Below are 5,571 nucleotides of genomic sequence, written 5' to 3'. Positions count from 1 at the left end.
TTATTTTGTTTTACTTGTTTTCTTCGTTTAACTGTTAGTAGATATCAGTAAAGAAATGGGGCAATTATCAGCGAGAAAGAGGAAATAATGAAAAGGCGGAAAGAGCATTTTGAAGAGCTGTTAAACCCAGAAAAAGAACAAAACGAAGATGAAGAAATAATTCACCACACAGCAGAACAACTAGTTGAGCAACCAACATTGGAAGAAACGATAAACGTCATAAAACATCTAAAAAATAACAAAGCACCTGGCACAGATGGATTAACTGCAGAACTGATAAAGAATGCTGTACATGCACTATGAAGGCGTATCCATAAACTAATCGACCGCATATGAACACTAGAAGTCATCCCAGAAGATTGGAAAGTAGGAATCATATTTCCTATGTACAAATGGGAAGACAAACGACTCTGCAAAAATTATAGGGGCATAACAGTTTTAAATGTCGTCTACAAGATATTATCAGGAATTATATACAGCCGCCTGGAATCGTTTTCGGAGGAGATGATTGGTGAATACCAATGGGGCTTCAGACCAAAGAGGTCAACGTTAGACCAAATACATATGTTAAGAGGTATACATGAAAAGTGTGTTGAATGTAACATACCTATTTACAACTTGTATATAGATTTCAAACAGGCGTTTGATGGAGTAGATCGACAGATGTTAAAGCAACTATCTATGTTAGGGATACCCAATAAGTTGGTTAAACTTATACGAATGACTCTGGAGGGTTCCAAAGCTATGGTAAGAATAGATGGAGATATGACGCAGGCCTTTGATATTGAAAATGGAGTTAGACAAGGTGATGCCTTATCAACAACACTTTTTAATCTAATTTTAGAAGCTGTTGTTAGAAAACTGGATATAAACGGCTGTATTAATATAAGATCAATGCAAATATGCGCATATGCGGATGATGTTGCCATAATAAGCCGCAACAAAAGGGTATTAAGCAAAAAAGTTATAGAACTGAAACAAAGAAGCTGCTATGTTTGGTCTATATATAAATGAAAGCAAAACAAAATATATGGAGTGCACAAAATCGAATCAATATAAGAATCTGAAGGTAGACAACCATACCTACAAATATACCTCCACTTTTCCCTACCTAGGCTCAATAATAAATGATAACAACAACATCAGTCAAGAAATACAAGCACGGATTCTTAGCGGTAATAAGTGCTTTTATGCATACAAAGGCTTAATGAAAAGTAAGTTACTGAATCGTGAGTCTAAGCTTAGAATCTACAAAACAGTAATTAGACTAGTGGTTACATATGGATGTGAAACGTGGACCCTCTCAACCACTGATGAAAATCAACTGAGAATATTTGAGCGCAAAATACTAAGGAAGATATTTGGACCAACCCAATGCAGCGATGGTTCGTGGAGAATTAAAATGAACCACGAGCTGGATGAACTAATGCAGAGCGCAGATATTGTTAGTTTTGTAAAGTCACAAAGACTAAACTGGCTTGGTCACCTAGAAAGAATGCCAGATAATCGAGCTGTAAAAATAGTCCAGATATGGAAGCACCAAGGAAACAGAACAAGAGGAAGGCCCCGTAAAAGATGGATAGATGACCTAGAGAAGGATCTTAAAACCATGAACATCAGGCAGTGGCGAAGCATACGACAGGGTAGAATGGAAGAACATTGTTAAGCATGCCAAGACTCACAAAGGGTTGTAGCGCCATTAGAAGAAGAAGAAGAAGATATCAGTAAAGACATTGCATTCAAACAAGTTCAAAATTTGAAACACTTTTGACAATTTTGTAACATTGTATCCCATATAAACTGCGTGTCTGATACGGCCAACAATACATTGGCTGACAGGACAGTCCTTACAGCAGTAATCCTGGCCTTTACAAGGTAACACTTGACTTTGGCTACATTGGTAGTGTGTTACCCAAATCGTGTTAGACATGAAGCTGATAAAAAAAAGCATTTAGGCATCAAATGCCTAAAAATATTTTCAGGTCATGATGATGAAAAGATAAGTTACAGTAATAACAGTGATCACCAAAATAACACATGAAGAAGTTGCTGAAGCACATTAAAAAATAAAGGAAGGTAAAGCAGTTAGACAAGATGATATCACAGGGGAAGTTTTAACAGTTTTAGAAGTACTAAACTAAGGCACGTTGACTAATAGATTTGTTTAATAGAATTATGAAAGTGGGATAAATACCAAATGAATGGGAAAGCACTATATTAGTATCTGTTTACAAATGTTTCGCCCGGTTTTACATGTTTGTTTTTATACAAAGCAGTTCAACAACAGATACAATTTGCATTATAAAGCAACTTATTGGAAAATATAGAGATAAACAAACTTAGCAAAAAAGCTTATTATTCCAGTCGTCAGAGACGAAAATGCCACTGAACCTACCCCTAGAGAATCTTTAGAGGTGATACAAATTTTATTTAAAATTTAGTTCGCGCGCGTAACTGACATTGAAAATCGCCGGTCGCTTCACGCGTTGTTTCTGAGAGAACGGTTTATTCTACAGAAAAAGTACTAATTAACATTTTTGTTCAAAATTATCTCAGCTAAAAATCGATTTTTTTCCTCTTTAGGAAGAAGCCCGGTGATCAGGCATGGCCAATTTTTTTGCATCTTTTTTGAGGTCCCAATCTCAGCAAAATTCAACTTATTCGTATGATTTTTAGAGCTCAAATCTCTCACGACTAGTCTATTTATGGTATCCATTAATCTTAAGCAATCATATGAGTTCTTCCACAGATTTAATAAGAAGGAAGTCACCGGTGAGTATGGGAAGATTGTGAAAGGCGTTTATGGGGGAGTAACAACTAGAGTTAAGACAGGTGTGAGAGAGACTGAATGAATTTCACAGACACTGACAAAAGACTGTGAAAGAAGTCAGTGTCGAGTCCTTATTCATTCTTATAAGTGTTGGATCATATATCAGAGAGACTACACATTAATATTTGCTGGTTCTTAATGAAAGCTTATATAGTTTCAAAATGTTTAAAACTGTGCAGGATAAAAACTGGTACCTGGAATATCTGGAAGAAATTACAGAATTACTACTACTATATATCTTAAAGGGTGTATAAATTAGTAGTGAAGTGAAAAACATGATGTATTATCCTTTTGGCATCAGTTAGCTTCTCCTACTCAATTACTATCTTCGTTTCCCAGTTGGTACACACCGGTAACCTGATCAATCCCACTGGAAATTGGGTAACCAACCTGGTGGGGTCAGGGATGACGAAGAAGGCAGTCTTGGTCCTCCAACGAATAGAGGGCTGAGCGAAGGGTTAACAGCTCTCCCTTGTAAAAACGCTTTTGTTGCGAATAAAATGACAATGAGACAAACAGCAAAAAAAATGGACATAATTATGGATTTAAAATTTGGAACTTGGAATTTGCGAACTGTCTTAAACGCAGTGTCTACGATTAGTTTAGCAGAAAAACTTTAAAAATATGTAGTTGAAATATTAGCACTGCAGAAAATCAGATGGAAGAGCCAGGGAGAATTTCATAAAAATAAATTCTCACTGTACTACTCCGATAATGAAATCAGACAAGGTGAAAGAGGAGTAAGTTTTATAGTAACCAAGAAACTGCGAAAATCCAGTATCGCATTTACACCAGTATCAGACAGAATTTGCACCATGACTCAAAGGTAAACTGGATAACGTGAGAATTATCTATGCATATGCAATAGCGGAAGAGGCTAATGAAGAAGGAATGAATGAATGGAAAAGAAAAGTATTTTTGAAATGTGTAAAATATTTAATTCCTAGCTGAGGGCTTTCAGCTTACAAAGCCATCCTCAGTGTCATGGTCAAATTTATAAAGTACCACTATTAAAAAGAAATCCCATTGATTAAAAATACAATATTTTCTCTTTAAAAGTTAAAAAAAACTTCGAAAAAAAAACATCTAAAAGACAGCACATTAGATTCCACCAAAAACGCAATAAAAAATTGTTCATGGTAGGGGTGTAAGTACACGACCATCTGGATGGAGTTGAAGCGGTAGACAGAATCTGATTCTTCGGATGTGTTGTAATCTGGCCCGCATCGTAGGTATTGTTAAAGATTTTCACAATAATGTCTAGATTTTCTTCATTAAGTAACTTGATGTTTCCGTTTACGTATTATCTGATCCTGGGGCTTGGTTACTTTTTGATTATTTGATAGCGTGTACAACCTCAGCTTTCAAAATACTGGGGCGATTCCAATAGTCTCCCAATATGCTGGTTTTTGTTTCTATTATGTATATTTTTAAAAGGGTGATCAACTGGAGTGTAAGAACTATAGAGGCATATCTCTGTTAGTATCTGCGTATAAAATATTCGGCAATGTTTTGTTTGAAAGACTTAAACATTTTACAAAGGATATTGTTGGTCAATATCAATGCGGATTTACTGCTGGACATGAGTCAACTACACATCAAATTCAAGCACATAGGCAGATTCTAGAAAGTCACTAGAATATAACATAGATACACACCATATCTTCGTTGACTTCAAAGCAGCCTATGACAGTGTGAAAGAATTGTATTATATAATGCAATGATAGACTAAGTTAGTTAAGTTGACCCAACTAACAATGCAAAACGTAAGCTCCTGCGTTAGAATTGCAGGAGAAAACTCTACGTCTATGTTCCTTTTACATGAATAATGAACAATTTTTAAGATAGGCGGACGCTTGGAAAAGGCAATCAGACAATTAAATATTAGAATGGATGGAACTATTTTTAATAGATCGACGCAAATTCTCGCATTCGCTGACGATATAGTTATAGCGGGCAGAAATATGAGTGACATGGTACAGTGTTTTACAAGGCTTGCGGACGCGGCAAGTGAATTAGGAGTTGTGGTAAAAGAGGAAAAAACCAAATATATGTTGGCTTCTAAAAACCCCCGAAATATCCAATAGATAATTCAAATTAACAACTATACCTTTGAGCAAGTCAAAGAACTCACATATCTTGAAACGCTAGTAAACGCAATAAACACGACAAGCGACGAAATAAAAAGACGCGTAGCAATAGCAAACAGAACTGTTCACGGTCTCCAGAAACATTTAAAAAATAAAAATATAAAACGTGCAGTAAAGCTCAATATCTACACGACCTTAATAAGACCGGTTTTGATAAATGGGCTGAAACGTGGACCTTGTCTCAAAATGATGAAAGACTTCTTGATATTTTTGAGAGAAACATTTTTAGAAAGATTTTTGGGGCCGTAAATGAAAATGGGCTATGGCGCCGAAGATACAACTTTGAACTATCAGTTATACACCGATCCAGATATTGTGAAATTGGTTAAAGTTCAGAAATTTAGATGGGCTGGACACATTGATAGGATGTCAGATCACGAATACACGAAGAGATTAACATTTTCAAAACCGGAGGACACAAGAAGTGGAGGACGACCACGGAGGAGGTGGATTGATGATGTGGAAGAAGACCTAAGAATCAGAAAATGGAGGGAAGTTGCCAGGAATCGAATCGACAGGAGTGGCGGCTTCTTTGGGAGTAGGTCAAGATCCACAACGGATTGTCGAGCTACTTATGATGATAATAATTTC

Source organism: Diabrotica undecimpunctata, chromosome 2 (genome assembly GCF_040954645.1).
Source record: "Diabrotica undecimpunctata isolate CICGRU chromosome 2, icDiaUnde3, whole genome shotgun sequence".
Classification (NCBI taxonomy): domain Eukaryota; kingdom Metazoa; phylum Arthropoda; class Insecta; order Coleoptera; family Chrysomelidae; genus Diabrotica; species Diabrotica undecimpunctata.
The sequence above is the reverse complement of the archived record's forward strand: the minus strand, read 5'-3'. Positions refer to the sequence as shown.